At 37.7% G+C, this 24,927-nt stretch overlaps 1 protein-coding gene across 9 annotated transcripts in view; it reads right to left on the bottom strand.

Moving 5' to 3' along the window:
• The window catches only part of MAPK10 (mitogen-activated protein kinase 10), a 321,579-nt gene that overhangs the window by 176,101 nt on the left and 120,551 nt on the right, over positions 1–24,927 (bottom strand). The window lies entirely within an intron of this gene.

Here is a 24,927-nt window from a genome sequence, read left to right as displayed (position 1 = left end):
TAGAACATCCTATTATATAGCACTTTCCGTTATAGGCATCTAACTTTAATAATCCCAAACACATGCTCAAGAGCATATATGTAAGGATTTTATCATAGAATAAAGGGACTTTTAAATAAACTATAATGGATAATAGAATTATATATAGGATGTGGAGTAATTGAGTTAGAGCTTAATGTATCAGCATAGATAAATTTTTCAGACATGATGTTGAGTGGAGAAAAAGCAAGTTCCAAAGGAGTATGAAGATCACTGTATTATTATTATAAAATTTTTAAATATACAAAATTATGTACATTGTTTTGTTATACAATCATAAAACCAGGACTGGAAAGAATGGGCACTAGTAAACATCAATTTAGACTTGGTAGTTAAGAACAAAGATTTAAATTATATTATTTTTTCCATATTTTTTAAAATATTTTTTAATTTTGCAAAGGAGAGGATAAAATCAATATTTTTTTAAGGAGAGAATAAAATCATGTAATGATGGTAATACCAAATTAGGTATTAAGTCATTTGAGTATGATGAAGCAGCATCAGAGAAAACCAATTGAAATCTTTTTCAGTTCAATTAGGCATACTTTACTGAATGTTTATTGTGTGCAAGACACAATTCTGTGAGTTAAACAATTTTAAAACCCCACTGACACAAGACTTCTGTGTCTGACAATAGGAATGATTAGGTATCCTGAAAACCACTTTCAGTGTAAGCTCCTAAAAAAGTTAGATGAAATATACAAAATATATTTTTAATGCATAACTGAACTGCCAAAAGATAGAAAGAAAGAAGAAGAAAAGAAAAATTCTAAGAGGTTGAAAACAATGTGAAAGATTTCATGTAGAGAAGTAAATGAGTTAAGCTGCCACTTGGCCCCAGGCGATCTACTGGTATCTGAAGATGAGAACTTTAGCTTTTAAAGAGTAGCATGTAGAGTTCAGGAAACAAAGCTTAGTACCTGTCTATGGTGGGAAGTCACATTGAAGACACCCACACTGAGCTTAGTAGAGGAAGATTCTTTGTTTGTTTTATTTGATGAGGTATAGTCACAGTGGTTGCAGCTTTTATTATTATTATTATTTAAAATCAAGTTAGTTAACATCTAGTGTAGTATTGGTTTCAGGAGTAGAATTTAGTGATTCATCACTTACATATAACACAGTGCTCATCCCAACAAGTGCTCTCCTTAATGCCCAACACCCAGCTAGCCCATCCCCCCCATCTACCTCCCTCCAGCAACTCTCAGTTTGTTCAATAGAGGAAGTTTTAAACAAACTATAGGAGAGTTAGCAATACAATTCCAGAAGGAAGATCTGCACTGCAAGAAAAAATATATAGGAATATGGCAGATTTTTTAAATTTAAAAAAGAATGAAAGGTCAAGAACATACAAGACATTCCCGAAGAAGAACAAAGTAGATGTTTGTGGAGATTAAAAAAGTAGAGAGCTAAAGTAAACTTATGATGCAAAGATAGGCTTATAAATCAGTAAAGAACCAAAAATAGACACATACATACATGGAAGCCCAATTATGTTAAAGTCTGCATTTCAGATGTTTGGGGAAAGAAGAAACTATGCATTAAATTATGCTGAAACATGCATCATAAATATGTGGGGCAGAGAGTGGAGAGGAAACACACCTCTGTTGAAAGACAATTCTTTAATTAGGTCTTTCACATTTCTGCATGTCTTGAAAACAGAAGCATTGACTGTTTTTATTCCAGCCTATCTTCTCAAGGATGATTATATAGCAAACAGTCTTGGAAGAGATAGATAGTATCTTCCTATGGAGAAAAGGGCAGGTCTGATTACTCTCCTCTATAATAAAGATACGGTGTTCCTCTGGGGCAAGCCACAGCTAACTGCCAATTATAAAGATTTGGGTTCCTTATGCTTCGAGTTCCTCTTCTATAATGTAACCCACTGTATATGCTGTAGTCACCTGACTTTGTTTGAATTATCCTGTGGGGCTGGGGCCTGAAAAATTAAAATGAATGTTGATAGTGTATCTACTGCTATTAATGTGAGTTATAAAGTTCAAGGATTCATGTCTACTTCTTCAATTTGCATGTTTGCCTCATTATTATTTTTTAAAGCCTACGTATATGAAATACTATTTGATATGTCAAATATTTTATAATAGAAAAAAATTCAAGTGACACAAAGAACTAGTGGTTGTTTATTCTTTTGCTGAGCATTGCTTTGTAGGCACGAATGCCTGGAACCAAAACATTCATAATAGCCATTAACAGGAAATGATCTTGAAGAGGAATGCCAAGGGATAAAGCAGGAAGATAGAAGAAACTGTGCTTGATGATAACATTAAACTACTGAATTGAGAAATTCTGGAACTTTTGTTCTTCTAGACTCTCTGTTATATAATACTCCAATATCATTCCATCTTGTTAACTGAGCTTTATAAGTTCTCCAAGTTAGGTAAGTCCTCCAAATTTTTTTCTTCTTTTTATTTGGGAGACCCTTCTAGGTCTTTCCCTTTCCACATGAATTTAAAATCAGCCTGACATTTCAAAAAAAAATTTTTTTTAAACTTTCTGGAATTTGATTGAGAAGATATCTTAACAATATTAGGTGTTTTTATTCATAATTATTATATTTTTCCCATTTATTTTAGTTCTAATTTATCTCAAGAATGTTTTATAGTTTGCAGTGTATAAACCTTGTATGTTTCTCTTTAAGTTTATTCTTTAGCATTTATATTTTTATGTTAATGTAAATGATATATTTTTAATTTCCATTTCCTAAATGCTTATTTTTTAAAATAATGTTAATTTTTGTAATTGACCTTGCATTCTATCACACTGCTGAATTCATTTATTAAATCCAGTAAATATTTTATAGATTGTTTAGGATTTTCCTTATACACAAAAAGTCTGCAAGTGAAGATAGTTTTTCCTTTTTCCTCTCTAATCTGTTTTTCCTTGCTTACTTCAATTACTTAGTAATTGCTTACTCCAGTACAATGTTGAATAGAAATGAGGAGATGTGATAATCTTTGTCTTTTAATAGATGTATTTGGTCCATTCACATTTAAAGTAAATATGGATATTGCTGAGATCAAGCCTACCACTCTACTACTTGTTTAGTATTTTACCCCTGTATTTTTTATTCTAGTTTTCCTCCTTCTTAGTCTTTTTTGGGAAGAATTATCTTTTTGTTGTCCATTTTATTTTGTCTAAAAGCTTACTAGTGGGGCACGTGGGTGGCTCAGTGGGTTAAGCTCTACCTTTGGCTCAGGTCATGATCTCAGGGTCCCAGGATTGAGCTCCACACCCCCCTCTCTCTCTCTCTGCCTGCCTCTCTGCCTACTTGTGATCTCTGTCTGTCAAATAAATAAATAAAGTCTTTAAAAATAAATAAATAAAAGCTTACTAGTTATACTTTTTTAAGTAGGTGGTCTAGAGTTTACAACCTGCATTTTTAAGTCATCTAGCTTCAAATAATATTATTCTATTTCATGTATAGTTTAAGAAACTTATAATAGTATATTTCAATTTTCTCCTCCGGACCCTTGAACAATTGTTGTCATAGATTTCATTTATACATATTTTATAAACCCCATAACAGATTGCTATTATTTTTGCTTTAAATAAGCAATTCTATTTGAAAGAAATTAACAAATTACAAAGAAAGATATTTTACATTTGCTACATATTTTCTCTGTATAGTTCTTTCACACCTTTCTTTAAGGTTATTGAAAATGGTGTTTTTATTTTATTTTCATTTTCCAGATGCTCATTTCCAGCATTTAAAATATATTGTTCCATTCATTATTGTCTCATTATCATACAGCATGCATTAAGTGAGGAAATGTTCTCCCAGCCACTCTTCAATTTTTCCTTCAGTCTTCTCACAACACTTTGTTTGTACTTTTATTATGAATATCTCATAATATTGTAACTGTTTGTTCATATGTCTATTCCATACTACATTATGACCTTCTCAGGGAAAGTGACTATGTTTTATTCATGTTCACAAGCCCAGGGCCCACACTATTCTTAGTATATAGCTAATGTTGAGTAAATGTTTATTGAATAAAAGGAAAATCAAATGAAAAAACTTCTTTCCTTCTCTAGCACAAATCTAAGTATTTTCATTATCTTTGCATATTGATATCTGTAAGTTTTCAATACATTTGATGCTAACAAATTAGGAATGAGGAGTTAGTAGTAGTGAAAGTATGAAAGAGTCCAACACAGATGACCTCAGAAATGTTACCCAGCAAGGCTGTTTTAGTTCTGTACTGCTGAATTGGACATATGGGTAATAATAACATCCAGCCCACCACCTGAAATGAACAATGTATTTTAATTTTTAATGAGTGAATAATCTTGCTGTGGAAAGCAAGCATCCTGACCTTTCCTGGTTGCATTATAAAGATTCCAAATGTAGCACCATGACTAATTCACCAAGTCACTGCAGAAACTTCTTGTGCCACAAAGGGACATTAAAAGAAAAAGAATGTTCAGTATGGTAATCTCAGTGAATTACAGAAAACTAGCTTGATAATTATATTTCCTAATAGCATGGCAGAGAGAACTTTGCACCATTACATGGAAATAACATAAATGGCCAGGACATTATCTTGATATTAGTCTAAAATGGAATTAGTGGCAACATCTTGATGCAATATACGTAGGACCCATGAGTAGCTTGAAAAGGGAGGGGATGATAATTCAGGGAATTTAGTACTTTCAATTCCTGGTTGTTCTCCTGGGAAAAATCTCCATATGTACACTCCTTACTATGTACTATATTGTGTTTCTCTTCATTACATGCCTATATGAGTTAATAGTTACTCTGAGCAAAGCAGTAGACCAAGTTGTATGAATGAGATATACTTAAGAATTTATTAGGTTGAAATGGTGCAGAGTAGTTGCTATAAAAGAATGTAACTATGATGTATTTTAATAGCTTAGATCAAAACTTAAATTCTTTTATATTTGAGATGTGCCAACTAAACCACAGGAGACTTGAGAAGCTTCATAGATGCAAAAAATCAAATTGTTCTGGGCAGGTCCAGTCTCCCATGGTTTGTCACTGAAATGTAATACTTGCAAGAGAAAACTAAATAAACAACTGATTACAAAAAGTGTTTTGAGACCCAGTACTTTCCAAGTTTAACTAATATAAAACAAACTCATCTGTAAACAGTTTTTGTATTTATAACATATCGGACTTATTAACAGATGACTCTCTCTTTTTTTTTTAATTTTTTAGTATATGTGCTGCCGAAGCGAGCACAACAGATGACTCTCTTAACAGCCTGTAAGCATCTGTACAATATTAGAATACAAAGTCATACTTAGTTACACACACACATCTCTGTCCCTTCTATGTCCAAAAGAATTCTCCCAACTATGTATTAAAAATGTACATATTTTAAAAATGAAAAGTAAATATACCATGAAATAAGTAATTATCTTTTTAGTGCTGATAGAGAAAGTAGAATTAAATTTAATTTTATTTAAGAACTGTGCATTTGATGACTTTAAGATATTATTAAATCTTTTGGTCCATGGACTATCATTTAGAGCAGAAGTCAGCAAACTGTGGTGGATGGACCAAATTCGACTCACCACCCATTTTTGTAAATAAAGTTTTATTGGAACACAGCCACCCATTAGTTTACATATTGTCCAAGGCTACTTTCACACTATAATATTATATTTTTGTACCTAATCACAGAAACTATATGGCCTACAAAGATTAAAATATTTACCATATGACCCTTTTTAGGAAAGGTTGCCAGGGGCATCTGGCTGGCTGGTTCTCAGTAAAGCATGTAGGTCTTGGTCTCAGGGTTGTGAGTTCAAGCCCCACATTAGGCATAGAGCTTATCTAAAAAATTAAAACATTTTTTGAAGGTAATATTGGTAATAGGCAAGATGGCAGAGAAGTAGGAGACCCTGTTTCAATCGGTGCCATAATGTGAGCTAAATATCTACCAGAACACTCTGAACACCCATGAAATCAGCCTGAGATGTAGGGTTATACACTTCTGGATCTCTATGGGAGCAGAAGACACCAGTGGAGAGGCAAAGCAGAGTGGGAATGCCTAGACTGATATCAGAGGATAAACAGAAGGAGGAGGGAGCCACCAGATGTGACCCATAAGAAAGTAATACCCCAATACAAAAGTGCCCTGTGATTGGGGACCAGCATTAACTTGGAGTCTTGTTAAAAGCACTCAAAAAGAGCAAAAGATCTTAAGGGGCAACTGGTGGAATCAGGCAATCACGGACATGGGCCTAAGCCCATGGACCCAGGATGGCCAGCGCCAGTGACCACTTGTACCAGAGAGAGTGTAGCGGAGCCTCCAGTTCCTGGTCCCTTGAGCCCCCGGCTTTGCACTGCTTGTACCATCGCTCAGCTGGGCACACACCCTCCCCCGCATGAGGGAGTCTGGTGTGGGCACCAGCTTGCGCTCTCTAGAGCTACAGCCTGTTGTGTTGTGTGAGCACTGTACCTAATAGGGTCTGAACCACACTCCCTGCCTGCACCTGAAAGAATTCTGCATGGGTGCTAGCCAACGGTCTCTAGGAGCAGTGGAGGGTGTGGATGCTCTTAGCCTGTGCCTGAAGGAACTCAGAGCAATCTCTGGTCTGGTCAGGATTCCTTGGGGGTGACCTGCGCAACCGTGAGGTCTGGAGCCCAGACAGCAGTCCTGGCAAAGGCAGCCACTGGAAGCGGGCTCCCTGGACCAATGTCACTCATGGTTTTAGTCGCTAGGGGGTGAGACAAGTGAGTGCTTCAGGTGACCTCTGAGATGGTGGCTGGGGGCATGCACTGCCTGTGGGAGGTTGCACAGTTCAGCGGAGTTTGCAGAGGGGGAGTCTGTGTGTTCTGGACCACCTGGAGGGGAGAAGACCGAGGCTTCTCTCTGAGCTGGAGGTCTGGGTGCAGTTTGCTTTCCACTAAACCTCTGAAAAGCCGCAAAAAGCTGCCAAAGAGCAAAAACCTCCAGAGAACAAAAGCCTGAAAAACTGGTTCCACAGTGCCTGGCCTTTTGATAGGGGTCAGGAGGACTCAACCCAAGCAAGACTGAATGAAAAACAACATAGCAGACCCCTCCCCCAAAAAGCAAACCAAAAGAACAAGAGGACAACCACCACAGAGTCCCCACAAAACCGTAAAACCCCAATTGCAGGGGAAAAGAAGATATTAAGCTCCCGGTATTGCCCTAAAACCTGTATATTTCATAGATAAAACTTTCATTTTTAATTCGTTCTCACTATTGTTCTTTTTCATTTTTTTAAACCTACTTACCATTACAACTAGAGGTTTAATACAACATATTCCATAATAACCTTTTAACTTGAACTTTTTTCATACATATACGTGTGTTTTCCTTTTTCTTTTCTATTTTTTTAATATACATATAGATATAAGCTTCAAGGTAATCCTCTTTCCCTAATCAATACTACCCCTATATAAAAACCAGTTTTAATCTCCCTTTATCTCTGGAAAGTTGAATCCTTTAACAAAGATATCAAGATAAGCCAGGAAGAATCAAAATAAACTTCCTCTCCCATGTCAAGGATTTATAACCACCTTCCCATCTTTTTCGTCTGTCAGTGTTTCTGTGTATTTTTTTTTTTTTTTGTCCTGGTATTATATTAATCTTATCCTTGGGTTTCATTTTGGCTGGATTCTTTTTTTTTTTCTTGTCATTTACTTTTGTCGGTCTTTTTGTTTGTCCATTTTTGTTCATATACCTTATAAATCTTACATTTGGGGGCTCATTCTGGCTGGGTCTTCTCTTTTTTTCCTCTCTCTCTCTTTTTTCTTTTTTATTTTTGGTGCTGACTTCCAACTGCTCTGAAGCCTTCTGGGGTGCACCTCGCCTGGAACATGGTTGATATATTCAGCTATACATCCCCTCAAACACCTCTCATCAAAATTACTAAGAGGAGGAACACCAACAGAGGAAAAATTCAGAGACTGTACCCTCTCCATCAAAACTATTGGATACAGACGGGGCGCCTGGGTGGCTCAGTAGATTAAGCCGCTGCTTTCGGCTCGGGTCATGATCTCAGGGTCCTGGGATCAAGCCCCGCATTGGGCTCTCTGCTCCGCAGGGAGCCTGCTTCCTCCTCTCTCTCTGACTGCCTCTCTTCCTATTTGTGATCTCTCTCTCTCTGTCAAATAAATAAAGTAAAATCTTTTTTAAAAAATTAAAAAAAAAAACTATTGGATACAGACATAAACAGTATGTCGGAAAGGGAATTCAGTGTAACAATTATCCAGGCAATGGCTAGGTTGGAGAAAACCATTAGTGACAACATAGAATCTCTAAGGGCAGAAGTGAAAGCCACCTGGAAAGAAGTTAAAAATGTTAACAATGAGATCCAATCTAATCTAAGTTCTCTAACAGCTAGGGTAAGTGATGCAGAAGATAGAATTAGTGATCTAGAGGACAAACTGATAGAGAAAAAGGATCAGGAGGAGGCATGGAAGAAATAGCTTAATAGCCATGAGAATAGAATTAGGGAAATAAATGAAGCCAAGAAATGTTCCAACATCAGAATTATTCAGATCCCTGAGGGGGTGGAGAAAGAAAACTAGAAGATATAGTTGAACAAATTATGGATGAAAAATTTCCCAATCTGGGGACTGGAACCAGCATTTATGTCCTAGAGGCAGGAAGAACACATCCCAAGATCAATGAATCTCGAAAGACCTCAAGGCACTTGATTGTGAGACTGACGAATCATAATTTTAGACAAGAGCTTCTGAGGGCAGCAATGGGGAAGAGACACCCTATGTACAGAGGAAGGACCATCAGAATAACATCAGATCTGCCCACAGAAACCTGGCAAGCCAGAAAGGGCTGGCAAGACATATTCAGGGCACTAAATGAGAAGAATATGGAGCCAAGAATACTTTATCCAGCAAGGTTGACATTCAAAGTGGATGGAGAGATAAAGAGTTTCCAAGATGGGCAAGGTTGAAAAGAGTATTTGACCACCAAGCTGGCACTGCAAGAAATATTAAAGGGGGTTCTATAAAAGAAGAAAGAACCCAAGAGTGACATAGACCAGAAATTTACAGAGACAATCTATAGAAACAAGGACTTCACAGGCAACATGACGTCAATAAAAACAGATCTTTCAATAATCACTTTCAATATGAACCGTCTAAATGCTCCCATAAAATGGCACAGGCTCACAGATTGGATAAAGCAACAGGACCCATCCATATGCTGTCTACAAGAGACCATTTGGAACCTAAAGATACAACCAGACTTAAAGTGAAGGGCTAGAGAAGTATCTTTCATGCCAATGGGCCTCAAAAGAAAGCTAGGGTAGCGATTCTCATATCAGATAAGTTAGATTTTAAACTAAAGACTGTAGTCATAGATAAAGAAGGACACTACATCATTCTTAAAGAGTCTATCCACCAAGAAGATCTAACAACTGTAAATGTTTATGCCCCCAATACGGAGGCAGCCAACTAGATAAGACAACTGTTAATCAAGATAAAGAGTCATATTGATATGAATACATTAATAGTAGGGGATCTTAACATGCCAGTCTCAGTAATAGACAGATCATCCAAGCAGAAAACCAATAAAGAAACAAGACCATTGAATGACACATTGGACCAGATGGACCTCATAGACATATACAGAACATTCTACCCTAAAACAACAGAATACTCATTCTTCTTGAGCACACATGGAACTTTCTCCAGAATAGACCACATACTGGGTCACAAATCAGGGCTCAACTGATACCAAAAGATTGAGATTATTCCCTGCATATTCTCAGACCACAATGCTTTGAAACTGGAACTCAACCATGAGAAAAAGTTGGGAAGGTATTCAAACACTTGGAAGCTAAAGACCACCCTGCTTAAGAATGTTTGGATCAACCAGGAAATCAAAGAAGAACTTAAACAATTCGTGGAAACCAATAAGAATGAAGACACATCAGTCCAAAAACTATGGGTTACTGCAAAGGTGGTCCTCAGGGGGAAATATATAGCCATCCAAGCCTCACTCAAAAAATTGAAAAATCTAGAATACACCAGCTCTCTTTATATCTTAAAGAACTGGAAAATCAACAACAAATTAAGCCAACCCCATGCACAAGAAGGCAAATAATGAAAATGAGAGCAGAGATCAATGAGATAGAAACTAGAGATACAGTAGAACACATCAACGAAACTAGAAACTGGTTTTTTGAAAGAATCAATAAGATTGATAAACCACTGGCCATAATAATCCAAAATAATAGAGAGAGGACCCAAATTAATAAAATTATGAATGAAAAGGGAGAGATCATGACTAACACCAAGAAAATAGAAAAAATCATCAGAAATTATTATCAACAGCTATATGCCAATAAATTAAGCAATGTACACAAAATGGATGTATTCCTGGAAACCTGGAAACTTCCAAAACTGAATCAGGAAGAAATTGACGACCTGAACAGACCAATATCTAGTGATGAGATTGAAGTAGTGATCAAAAACCTCCCAAAAAATAAGAGCCCAGGACCTGACAGATTCCCTGGGGAATTCTACCAAACATTCAAAGAATAAATAATACCTATTCTCCCGAAACTGCTTCAAAAAATAGAAACACAAGGAGAAATTCCACACTCTTTCTATGAAGCCAGCATTACCCTGATCCCCAAACCAGGCAAAAACCCACCAAAAAGGAGAATTTCAGACCAATATCCCTGATGAATGTGGATGCCAAGAGTCTCAACAAAAGATCCTAGCTAATAGGATCCAACAGTACATTAAAAAAATTATCCACCATGACCATGTAGGATTATCCCTGGAATGCAAGGGTGGTTCAACGTATGCAAATCAATCAATGTGATAGAACAAATCAATAAGAGAAAAGAGAAGAAACACATAGTCCTCTCAATTGATGCAGAAAAAGCATTTGACAAGTTACAGCATCCGTTCCTGATTAAAACCCGTTAAAGTAGAGGGATAAAGGGAACATTCTTCAACATCATAAAATCTATCTATGAAAAACCCACAGCGAATATCATCCTTAATGGGAAAAAGCTGACAGTCTTCCCTTTGAGATCAGAAACACAATAAGGATGTCCACACTCACCACTGTTGTTCACCATAGTATTAGAAGTGATTACAAGAGCAATCAGAAAACAAAAAGAAATAAAAGATATTCAAATTGGCAAAGAAGAAGTCAAACTCTTCTCTTCACAGATGACATGATACTTTATATGGAAAACCCAAAAGACTCCACCCCCAAACTACTAGAACTCATACAGCAATTCAGTAACGTGGCAGGATACAAAATCAATGTACAGAAATCAGCTGCTTTCTTATATACTAACAATGAAAATATAGAAAGGAAAATTAAAGAATTGATTCCATTTACTATAGCACCAAGAACCATAAGATACCCAGGAATAAACCTAACCAAAGAGGTAAAGGATCTGTACTTGAGGAACTACAGAACACTCATATGAAAGAAATTGAAGAAGACACAAAAAGATGGAGGAGCATTCTATGTTCATAGATAGGAAGAATAAACATTGTTAAAATGTCTCTACTGCCTAGAGCAATCTATACTTTCAATGCCATCCCAATCAAAATTCCACTGGCATTTTTCAAAGAGCTGGAACAAACAATTCTAAAATTTGTATGGAACCAAAAGAGACTCCAAATTTCTAAGGAAATATTGAAAAAGAAAAACAAAACTGGGGACATCATGTCGCCTGATTTCAAGCTTTACTACAAAGCTGTGATCACCAAGATAGTATGGTACTGGCACAAAAACAGACACATAGACCAGTGGAACAGAGTGGGGAGCCCAGATATAGACCCACAAGTCGATGGTCAAATAATCTTCGACAAAGCAGAGAAAACACACAGTGGAAAAAAGACAGTCTCTTCAATAAATGGTGCTGGGAAAACTGGACAGCTATGTATAGAAGAATGAAACTCAACCGTTCTTTTACACAACACACAAAGAAAACTCAAAATGGATAAAAGACCTCAATGCGAAGCAGGAATCTATCAAAATCCTAGAGGAGAACATAGGGAATAACCTCTTCGACATCAGCCACAGCAACTTCTTTCAAGACATGTCTCCAAAGGCAAAGGAAACAAAAGTGAAAAATGAACTTTCAGGACTTCATCAAGATCAAAAGATTCTGCACAGCAAAGGAAACAGTCAACAAAACAAAGAGGAAACCCATGGAATGGGAGAAGATATTCGCAAATGACACTACAGACACAGGGCTGATATCCAAGATCTATAAAGAACTCTTCAAACTCAACACACACAAAACAGATAATCACAACAAAAAATGGGCAGAAGACATGAACAGATACTGCTCCAAAGATGACAAACAAATGGTTAACCAAACACATGAAAAAATGTTCATCATCATTAGCCATCAGGGAGATTCAAATCAAAACCACATTGAGATACCACCTTATACCAGTTAGAATGGCCAAAATCAACAAGGCAGTAAATAACAAGTGTTGGAGAGGATGTGGAGAAAGGGGAACCCTCTTACACTCTTGGTGGGAATGCAAGTTTGGAAAACAGTGTGGAGATTCCTTAAGAAATTAAAAGTAGAGCTACCCTATGAACCTACAATTGCACTACAATTGCACTACTGGGTATTTACCCCAAAGATACAGATGTAGTGAAAAGAGCAGCCATCTGTACCCCAATGTTCATAGCAACAATGGCCACAGTCGCCAAACTGTGGAAAGGGCCAAGATGCCCTTCAACAGATGGATAAAGAAGATATGATCCATATATACAATGGAGTGTTATGCCTCCATCAAAAAGGAATGAACACTGAACTTTTTTTTTTTTTAAGATTTTTTTATTTCTTTATTTGACAGAGAGAGATCACAAGTAGGGGTGAAGCAAGCTCCCTGCCAAGCAGAGAGACTGATGCGGGGCTCGATCCCAGGACCCTGGGACCATGACCTAAGCCAAAGGCAGAGGCTTTAATCCACTGAACCACCCAGGTGCCCCAAACACCAAACTTTTTTTAATCAAACTGGACAGGACTGGAAGAGATTACACTGAGTGAAATAAGTCAAGCAGACAAAGTCAATGTAATATGGTTTCATTTACTTGTGGAGCATAAGGAATAACACGGAGGACATTGGAAGATGGAAAGGAGAAGTGAGTTGGGGGAAATTGGAGGGAGAGACAAACCATGAGAGACTGTGGATTCTGAGAAACAAATTCAGGGTTTTGAAGGTCAGGGAGTTTGGAGTTGGGTGAGCCTAGTGGTGGGTATTAAGGAGGATACGTATTACATGGAGCACTGGGTGTGGCACATAAACAATGAATCTTGGAACACTGAAAATAAAAATTAAATTGAATTTTAAAAATTTAAAAAATAAAAAATATATAAAAATTATTATATTTATTTATTATTTATATTTATTAAAATTATTATATTTTATAAAAAATAAAAAATTTTAAATTAAAATAAATTTTAGGGGAGGAGTCAAGATGGTGGAGAAGTAGCAGGCTGAGACGACATCAGATAGCAGGAGATCAGCTAGATAGCTTATCAAACCATTGCAAACACCTACAAATCCAACAGGAGATTAAAGAGAAGAAGACCTGCAATTCTAGAAGCAGAAAATTGACCACTTTCTGAAAGGTAGGACTGGAGGAGAAGTGAATCCAAAGTGAGGGAAGATAGACCGCAGGGGGAGGGGCCAGCTCCCGGCAAGCTGTGGAGCAATGGAACACAAAATCAGAACTTTTGAAAGTCTGCTCCACTGAGGGACATCGCTCCAGAGGCTAAGCCAGGCTGAAGCCCACGTGGGGACAGCGTGGCCTCAGGTCCTGTGGGGTCACAGAAGGATCAGGGCTGTCTGAGTGTCACAGAGCTCACGGGTATTAGAGCGGGGAAGCTGGCTACAGAGACGGAGCCCAGGAGTGAGCTCTCAACTCGGGGTTACCTTAAATCGTGATCTGTGGCACAGGCCACTGCTCTGTGAGTTTGGAGCCCACAAGATCCGGGGAGACACCCCTGGAAGAGTGCAGGGATCTGTGGGGTTCAGAGACTCAAGGCAGGGCTGTGTGCCAGAGACAGAGACGCTTGGTCACAGGCTGGGTGAGCTCAGAGTGCACTGGAAGGCCAGGGAGATGGGGCTGATTGAGCACTTTTCTCTGAGGGCACACTGAGGAGTGGGGCCCCAAGCTCTCGGCTCCTCAAGCTAGAGACTGGGAGGCTGACATTTTCATTCCTGTCCTCCAGAACTCTATGAAAAGCGTTCAGGGATCCCAAAAGTGAACCCGAGCAGATTACTTAGCTTGGCCCCTGGTAAGGGTTGTGCTATTCCACCTCGGGCAAAGACACTTGAGAATCACTACAATAGGCCCCTCCCCCAGATCAGCAAGAAATCCAGCCATGACCAAGTTCACTTACCAAGGAGAACAGCAGAATTCCAGAGGAGGAGAAAGCAAAGCATGGAATTCATGGCTTTCTCCCCATGATTCTTAAGTCTTGCAAAGTTACTTAAATTGCTTTTAATTTTATTTTTTTCTTCTGCAAAACATTTTTTAACTTTTACCCTTTCCTCTCTTAATGTTTTTTAACTAGTTTATCTTAACAATACCTTTCATTAAAAAAAACATATTTTTTGAAATTTCATTATTATAGTCATATTTTATCCTTCATTGTATCTAACTTTATTTTTTGTATACACATAGGGTTTTTTCTTCTAAAAAAATTTTGGGGACAACTTCTTCTAATAGATCAAAATGCACCCTAAATCTACACAGGGCTTTGTTCCAGTCACCAGCCTGAGCAAATTCTCTCAATTTTCTTTTCTTTTATTCTCCCAACCAACTTATCTTAGCAACTCCTTTTTTACAAATATATTTTTTTAAATTTTCATCTTTATAGTCATATTCTTTCCCTTCATTGTGTTTACCCTTGTATATGTTTTTCATTCTTTGAAATTTTGAGAGATAGGGACTCCTGGGTGGCTCAGTTGGTTAAGCAGCTGCCTTCAGCTCAGGTCATGATCCCAGCATCCTAGGATCAAGTCCCTAGTCTCTCATGGTTCACCTCCCCTTCCAATTTCCCTCAACTCCCTTCTCCTCTCCATCTCCCTATGTCCTCCATGTTCTTTGTTATGCTCCACAAATAAGTGAAACCATATGATAATTGACTCTCTCTGCTTGACTTATTTCACTCAGCATAATCTCTTCCAGTCCCGTCCATGTTGCTACAAAAGTTGGGTATTCATCCTTTCTGATGGAGGCATAATACTCCATCGTGTATCTGGACCAGATCTTCCTTATCCATTTGTCTGTTGAAGGGCATCTTGGTTTTCTCCATAGTTTGGCGATACAGATGTAGTGAAAAGAAGGGACATCTGTACCCCAATGTTAATAAAAGTATTTTTAAAAATAACATAATTCGGGGCACCTGGGTGGCTCCGTGGGTTGAAGCCTCTGCCTTCAGCAGTGATTTATCATGATCCCAGGGTGCTGGGATCAAGCCCCGCATCGGGCTTTTTGCTCAGTGAAGAGCCTGCTTCCTCCTCTCTCTCTGCCTGCCTCTCTGCCTACTTGTGATCTCTGTCTATCAAATAAATAAAAATCTTTAAAAAAAAATAATAACATAATTCCATTTATCCATTTATAAATCATAATATGTATAAATATTCACAATACATTGTCAAGTGAAAAAACATAACAAAAATGGGTGCAATATGTCCCCCAGTCATTTTTTTTAAAAAGAAGGTATGAATATAGTTTTATAGACATAGAAAAATACACATATTTAATATATTTAATACTTGTGCTTTTTTATTTAAGATTTTATTTATTTATTCGACAGACAGAGATCACAAGTAGGCAGAGAGGCAGGCACAGAGAGAGGGGGAAGCAGGCTCCCAGCTGAGCAGAGAGCCCGATGCGGGGCTCAATCCTAGGACCCTGGGATTATGACCTGAGCTGAAGGCAGAGGCTTTAACCCACTGAGCCACCCAGGTGCCCCAATACTTGTGCTTTTATGTATTTTTCAGTTTTAGAGTGAAGACTGCATCTTTTTAATTTAAAAATGCTATTACAGGGCACCTGGGTGGCTCAGTCAGTAAGTGTCTGCCTTCAGATCAGGTCATAATCCCAAAATTCTGGGATTGAGCCCTAAATTGGGCTCCTTGCTCTGGGGAAGTCTGCTTCTCCCTCTGCCTACTGCTCCCCTTGCTTGTGCTCTCTCTCTCTCTCTGACAAATAAATAAATAAAATCTTATTGACATGGAGAAGCAACATGGGGGGGTAGGGGGATAGGAGAAGAGTAAATGAAACAAGATGGGATTGGGAGGGAGACAAACCATAAATGACTCTTAATCTCACAAAACAAACTGGGGGTTGCTGGGGGGAGGTGGGATTGGGAGAGGGGGAGCGGGCTATGGACATTGGGGAGGGGAGGCGAACCATAAGAGACTATGGACTCTGAAAAACAACCTGAGGGTTTTGAAGGGTCAGGGGTGGGAGGTTGGGGGAACAGGTGGTGGGTGATGGGGAGGGCACGTTTTGCATGGAGCACTGGGTGTTGTGCAAAAAGAATGAATACTGTTACGCTGAAAAAAAAAATAAAAAAAAATAAAAATAAATGCTATTACAGCATATAGTAAAATAACAGATGCTAAGCTTTCAACTTCTCTTTTTAGCTAAAAGAAAACATAGCAAATGTCTAAGAAACTTCTTTTCATAGATAAAAAACTTAAGGCCTAATGATAATGGCTAGGAAATCTTCCAAATTCATACATCATCAGTGATGCAATAGGATTCAAATCCAAATCTTCCAAATGCTACGCAGTAAACACAGATTAAATTTCTCAAAAATAATGATCAAGAAACATTTTAAATATATTAGAAATGGCCTCTCAGGAAATGATTTTTTTCCCCAAATTGTACCTAATATTCATATAACATAGGGCCTGAACCGAGACATAAATATTTAACTTCTTTTCCTAAAATATCCACAGAATTACATTAATACAGAGAAACATGATTTTTTTCAACATCCTTTTCATTTGAAAAGTCAGTAAAATATTGCTTAAATTGGTTCTAATGGTTTTAACAGACACCACCTGTTTAGATCTCACCATCAAACACAAGAAGTATCTTATCCAGGTGAGGTATGTTAACCACTATCTCTGCCTCGTTACATCTTTTTCTTCAACATTTCTCAAGACATTTTGCTATTTAAATATCAAGAAGTTTAAAATTCAGCCCTTTAGTTACTGCGCAAAACCCTCTGTACCACCATCAGAGTGTCGGCTTCTAGCATCCTCATGTTCCAGACATCTGTCAACATTTCTAGGTTTGTATGTGTTTGTGTATGGATTACACATGCACTTTTGCAAATTGTTGCCAGAGAGAAAAGAAGATATTATTTTCCTCACTGATTCTACATTAATAAGATAACATTTGTAAAGCATATAGTGCCTTTTCCATAATAAGTGCTATATATGTGTTTTTTATATACACAGTTTGATAGATAAATAACATTTCACAGCATAGAGGTTAAATACAAATAGACTAAAGTCCCAAAGAGTAAAAATAACAATAGTGCTACACACAAAAGGATTTTGATTTTTAGTAAGAATTCCTTATAATATGTGAAACCATTTTTAATATTAACCTCATTTCAAAAAAATTCAAATTCTCATCACAGGGACTCAATGAAAAATATACATATAGTTAGTTTCCACTGTATGTCAGATAGCTATATTGGAAAGTCATGTACAATGCTAAAGGATTCAAAAACAAAAGGCCAAAATTGGTGCCTTTATGGAAGTCCCATAAAATTAAAATATTGTACATGTACGTGTTTATTTTTAAATCCTCAGGGTTAAAATTTTGCCATTAAAGTAATTTTTAATTTTTCTAAGGATGGATGTTTAAAAATATATTTATTTTAACACAGATGGGCATAATAATATGCCTTAGGCAAGAAAAAAGAAATAAACCTTTGGGCAATCAATTCAAAAGGCAAAATGAAATCTTAATTCCACTAAACAAGTAGCATTATTGCTTTAATTATGCATCCCCAGAATAACTAGGCCAAGGGGGGCTATTCATTAGGTGAAATGTCAACTTGAACCCTGGAGGGGTGTTGAACTTACACAAACAACTTGGTTCCTTAAGTGATGTGGAAAAAAATCTAACAATATAATGAGAAGAATAAATTCAGAGGTCACTCTATCTTCCAGTCACTTAGCAACAGAATGGGAGTGAAGAGGGCAAGAGGGAAATGGTGTCTAAAAATAATTAACCATAAACTCTGAAGTAGAGATAAGTAAAAGGGAGGATGAAAATGGAAGCAGCTTTCTCCAGGGGGTCTAGCTAGCTCTTTTTGCAGGGATGTATTCATTACCACACAAACCCCAGAGACAAGGTTTACAGCCCTTCCTTTTTATCTACACCTCTCTGAGTCCCCTCCACATCCGTCTTCTTCCTGCTACCCGGAGTCTTTCTCATCGTCTCCCTCTTGGTTTCTTTCTACCTCCTAGTTTGGGAGACAGATCTATCCAACTAGCCCTTTCCTTCTGCAGACGTTACTACATGCTATCTTGCAAAGTCAAATCTTTTTAAATTTTTAATTTAGCCAAAACTTCATCAAATGAAGAAATAAAAAGCAGATATTTGGGACATTGCCAACACAAACTCAGTACAATCCCAATGTTTCAAGCAGAAAGAATAGCTGTAAATTCACATAAAATTAAATGTTCCCTTATTCTTTCAGCCTAAGTGCAGTGGATATTTTAAAAGAATATTTCTTGTAAAAATAATATATCTAATATTTTAAGAAACATAGAAATGTGTCTTACTGTTTTGAGGTTGTTAAAAAAATTGTAGCAATTTTAATCAAACCTTTTTAGAGGAATGTAATTTAATGACAACCAAATTAATAGATAATTTGAAGATTTTTCTTTATGTAATTAAGTATGTCATAGGAAAAAAGGTATATTCTTTAAGTAGAATGTTAATATTCTTATATTGAAATGACTTTAAGTACCTGCCAATGTAAACCAAAGCAAATTATAGGTTATGGAATGGAGTAAGGAGAAGGAAACATCTATCAAAAACTATCTACAGACGAAGGTTTTTTTAGTGTTTATAATTAATTGTTTTAGTATTTTCTTTTCCAGAAATACATATATGAATTACAACATATTACCTAATCTTACAACATAAAACTGCATGTTTCTGCAAAGCTTATGTTTAGAAAATTGACCCATATCCAATCTAAGTAAATTATGTTATACTGAGTTGCATTTAAAAGCCTACTTTAAAACGTGCCCTACATAAATGTCAATAATAAAACTACATGTAAAAAAAATATGTAAACAGGGGCACCTGGGTGGCTCAGTGGGTTAAAGACTCTGCCTTTAGCTCGGGTCATGATATGCGGGTCCTGGGATCAAGCCCCACATTGGGCTCTCTGCTCGGTGGGGACCTTGCTTCCTCCTCTCTCTCTGCCTGCCTCTCTGCCTACTTGTGATCTCTGTCTGTCAACTAACTAAATAAATAAATAATATGTAAACAAATCAAAAGGCATTTTAATATGGCCCATGACGAAATAAAATGTTATGTCATATAAATTTAGTTTGGTTTAATTTCATCCATGACATTTCATGATTTGTTGAAACGTCACAACAACAAAAAGTTAAGTTCAAATAAAGCCATTAGAAGGCTGACCTATATGTAGCCATCACTTACTTATAAAATCTACTCATGCCAAATGCTTCATTCACAGTAAAAATAAATAAAAGCTAAGAGTATACTAGCCTCTGAGTTTTTAATTGAACCTCTGTTCAAATTTGACCTCTGTATGTTTTAACTGAACAATGTGGGAAATATAAAGCTAGTATAGGAGTAAAGGAGTAACATGATTTCAAAAGAATGTAAGAATCATAAATCATGTCCTTTTTTTTTTTTTTTGACAGTGGTAACAGAGCCTTTACCTTTTGATAAGGAGACAGACTACAGGTAGGAAAGAAGGGCAGTGATGGATGCCATGAATTCCTTAAAAGCAAGAGAAACATTTTCTTTTCTCCCTTTATGTACATTTATTACATAATCGACTGGTTGGCATTTAGAAGGATACATATGTATATGTATACACACACACACACTCACACACACACATAGAACTCCATTTGTGTTTAGAGTTAGAAAAGCTAGTTCAAAATTTTTTTTTTTTTAGAATGCTTAATTATACATAATTTATTGATGAATAGAGACAGTAGGTTTTACACAATGTTTTGTGGGCATTGGATTCTTAAAATTACAGTTGTCACATTTCTTGGGTATAATTAGATGGGGAATAGCATTTTACATTGTTTAAAAAGAGGGAGTGGGGGAGAAATGTCAAAGCTTTTCTGTCTGGCTTAAATGATAGGTCAAACTGCACAGAAATCTCTCTGGTTTTGGAAACTGGCATTTGGGCCTAGATTGTCCAATTATCTGAGCCATCAGCCTCAAGTCTGAGCTGTCCACAATGATGCTTTCTAGGCTCAAGGCCAAGGCTGCTAGGCCAGAAGAGCCTTCACTGACGTCAGGAAGCCAAAACTGGAGAGGAAGGGAGGGAGGGACCTTCCAGTAATCTGCATCTGCCTTGGAGGAGATATTTGACTGGTAGTGTTCAGGATAAGAAATTTTACCTTTTCCAATTAGCTCACTATGATATGGCGTGTGGGAGCTTACTCAAGAATCCCAGGATTGGGGGAGGGGGAGCGGGCTATGGACATTGGGGAGGGGAAGCGAACCATAAGAGACTATGGACTCTGAAAAACAACCTGAGGGTTTTGAAGGGTCAGGGGTGGGAGGTTGGGGCAACCTGAGGGTTTTGAAGGGTCAGGGGTGGGAGGTTGGGGGAACAGGTGGTGGGTAATGGAGAGGGCACGTTTTGCATGGAGCACTGGGTGTTGTGCAAAAAGAACGAATACTGTTACGCTGAAAAAATAAATAAAATGAGAAAAAAAAATAATAAAAAAAAAATAAATCACCCAGCAAATACTGACAAAACAAACCATTGGCAAGTCATCTCCAACTAGTTGGTGACAGCTTTATAAAAATAAGATTCATATCCACTCATAAAGAATATGGGAGCCTTCCTGAAAAACTAGAGTCTCGGGTTGAACACCATCCCTAGATACAACTGGATTTACCTCTGAGGAGCTAGCAGGGATGGAGGCCTTTTACTTCAGGGCTCCCCAGTTTGGGAGGGAGTTCACTGTGGGCTTTGTTGGGGAGCAGATATACTGTTAGGAAGAGGATAAGACAGAAGTCTTCCAGCTCCATAATCTTGGGCTCCTTCAAAATTTTATAAGTATTTCTTAACAATGAACACAGTGTTTAAGGTTTCTTCTAGTGATATACTCAGTTTAATATATTTGTTATGATATTTGTATCTAGCATTTTAGTATTTGGATCAGGGCAAACATCTCTTTTTGTTTATTTAATTAATTTTTGTCCTTATCTCTAGGCTCTCTATAACCTTTAAATATGGTCAGTAGATGCAATGGTGTCTTAAGTTGTCTCACAACATAGGAAATTTTGAAGGAATGACTTGAACATGCCCAAAGACTAGCATGTTTATTTATTTATTTTTTTTGTATCACTTTCCTCTCCAATGAACATATTTAGGAAAGCTCTCCCTTTCCTCAAGTTGAAAGCAAACTTCTGCTAGCCCAGCTGGGACAAAGTCCACTGAGTAGAAAGGAACTGGGAAATGTCAATTAATTTCTACAGTCAGGCTTCAAACTCCAAGGAAAAATGTAGAAATGTGAAAAATCCAGTTTGGAGCCAAATGGGGAAAATTGAAAAGTGTTTATGGGTTGGAATCAAACTAAACAGAAGAAGTACGAAGGTATAAATCCTAAGAAACTGCTTTGAGAAAATGCCATTAAGCATGTCACTGGCTTTTACAGGTCAGTGGATTGAAAGGAAAAGCTCAAAATGTAGGAGGAAAAAGCCATATTGGATGGTATTCTGCTAATATATCTTATGCAGCCAATAAGACAGTATAGAAATTGCAGTAACCAAGCATATTTATAAGTAATAAAACAGGCATATTTCTCATTTGCAGTGGATGCTGTGTCATAACTCCAGATTCTCCCTTCAGGACTGAGTCACTCATTTCTCCAGGTGCTTGGAGTTTTGCCTGCCCACAGTACACAGCTGAGCCTCTTCCCACGAATGGCTCACTGTTAAAGGGAGCTTCTCTCCCCAAGTTTACACCCCTTTCCCAGTGAATGTGGAGTACCAACCCCTTAAACTCCCACACATACCTACCCTTTGTCTTAACATCTCTGTAGGGTCACTCCAACCTCACAGATACCCATGGGATTAGCTGAAGCCTCTGTTGCAAATGCATTGCAGTTTGGCTTCACCTTCTGCCCAGTCTGATTTTTCTACCTCCTCTAGTAGGTGTTTTTCTAAAAGCACTCCCCAAAACATCACTCTAGCTCAGAACCTGTTTCCGAGGGAATCCATCCTAGAAAAGTTGATACCAGGAGTAGTTCTGGGAAGCCCACTTTAAGATGTTATTTGGATTTAGATAATTTGGCTGGTAAGGATGATCCCATCACTAGTAATAAGACCTAGCGTGCACTAGTGGAAAAATTGCTATAACTTCCACAGGTGATGACCTGGAATGCAATGTACTAGCAGGTGCTTAGATACCTGAAAGATTGAAGACATATCATAACTGAAAATACTATGAGTAAGGGCAAGCCAAAGGGACATAAGAGCCAATGTGAAAGAGCCTCCAGTGGCCAAATGTGGAACAATTTCAGCAACAACATAAATAATGTAGCACTGTATTATAACCCAAAGTATAAAATAAATACACAAGTCCATATTGATATAAACAAACATAAATAACTAAGTAAATAAATAAATGACAAATCTCTCTAGCAATATGTTCCAAATAATTTATGTTGAAATCCACCCTTTCCAGGAGGGGACACTTAAGTTTTACCTCACCATCTCATCCCCCAACCTCCCAGGGTGAGCTTCCTTAGTGACTTATATCCAGAGTATAGACATCCATATTTCGGGGTGCCTGGGTGGCTCAGTGGGTTAAAGCCTCTGCCTTCAGCTCAGGTCATGATCCCAAGACCCTGGGATGGGGCCCCACGTCAGGCTCTCTGCTCAGCCAGGAGCCTGATCCCCCACCCCACCTACTTGTGATCTCTGTCTGTCAAATAAATAAATAAAATCTTTAAAAAATCCATATTTCAATACATGAGCTCAATATTAATATGGCAATTCATATGTTGAAAAATTTCATTCATTATTCAATGAAAAAATATTTATTGGGTATTATTTATGTGCCAACCCTTGTGTGGAGCCCTGAGGATGAGCAATTGATCAAGTCTACCATGAATGTACACTTTGTGAAGGTCTAGGGCTAATACAAGCCAAACTCCAAGACTCTTTATGATTGATGAAACTACTTTTAAGGAAAAATAGTAATGAAATCTTCTGGCTGTAGCACCCTCTAAAGAGTACTTTAGTCAACTTCTTATCAGTTTTTAGTTGCTGAATTCTGTATGTTGAAGAGTAGCTCTACTTCAATAAGATTTAGTTTGCCACTGATTCCTCACGACAAGAAATGAAAAGACAAAGTACACCAACATATGAGTTTATTTTTACTCTATTTACAATCAATTCCCGTATTTTTCATGTGTCATTCCAAGGAGAAAAAATGTGTTTGGTGGGAAAGAATGTAACAAAAAATATCTACTGTTCTTAAAAGACGGAATACAGCTTCCAGGTTTAATAAGCTTAACTACAGCATGAAAGCCATTATAAGGGTGAGTTATAAGGAAAACACAGCATTCAAACACCATGCTTTAACCAAACAAAGTATGGGCCTTTCTTTGATGCCTAAACAAAAACTACAACTTCACAGTAAGGTACAGCTTACACCTGTAGCATTAGCAAACCAGTAAGAAAAAACTTTTCACACTGTGAGGAATCCCAAAACAGGTGGGACTCAGGATCTAGCCTTTTCCAACTGAAGTGCATGGAGAAAAACTATTTCTTTTCTCTGATTATTATTAGAGAGAATGTGGCCCAAAACCTAAGCACAGTTAATCTGATGTGACTCTCTAAGATTTCTCCTGAGGAAGTAATTCAAAGCTCTAGGTCAGCTGGAGAACAGTGTTTGGCAGCAATGAATAATGGGAGAAGGCAGTGGTAGCAGGTGTCCAGGAGCACCAGAGTCCAGAATCGTTCCTTTCTTTAGGCTCTTCCCTATGCTTTTTCACCCTTAGCTCTTGACTGGTCTTACAACCATCCAGAAGACCTGTGAGCCCTTTTACTAAATTCCTTTCCACTTAACCTACTAAAAGCAAGAAAAAGAGATCTTTGCAGAGTAGAGATTTCACAGAACAAAAACCACATAGTGGGGCACCTGGGTGGTTCAGTGGCTTAAAGCCTCTGCCTTGCTCAGGTCATGATCTCAGGGTCCTGGGATGGAGCCCCACATCGGGCTCTCCACTCGGCGGGGAGCCTGCTTCCCTTCCTCCCTCTCTGCCTGCCTCTCTGACTACTTGTGATCTCTTTCTCTGTCTGTCAAATAAATAAAACCTTAAAAAAAAAAAACAAAAACAGGGGCGCCTGGGTGGCTCAGTGGATTAAGCCGCTGCCTTCGGCTCAGATCATGATCTCAGGGTCCTGGGATCGAGCCTCGCATAGGGCTCTCTGCTCCTCAGGGAGCCTGCTTCCTCCTCTCTCTCTGCCTGCCTCTCTGCCTACTTGTGATCTCTCTCTCTGTCAAATAAATAAATAAAATCTTAAAAAACAAAACAAAAACAAAAACAAAAAAACACATAGTACTTAGAAAAGGTCCACTTAGAACCCATACAGAAACTTTCCTCAGTTAATTGTTACAGATTAG

Source organism: Meles meles, chromosome 2, assembly GCF_922984935.1.
Source record: "Meles meles chromosome 2, mMelMel3.1 paternal haplotype, whole genome shotgun sequence".
Classification (NCBI taxonomy): domain Eukaryota; kingdom Metazoa; phylum Chordata; class Mammalia; order Carnivora; family Mustelidae; genus Meles; species Meles meles.
Note: the sequence above shows the minus strand (reverse complement) of the source record. Positions and strands in the feature narration are given on the sequence as shown.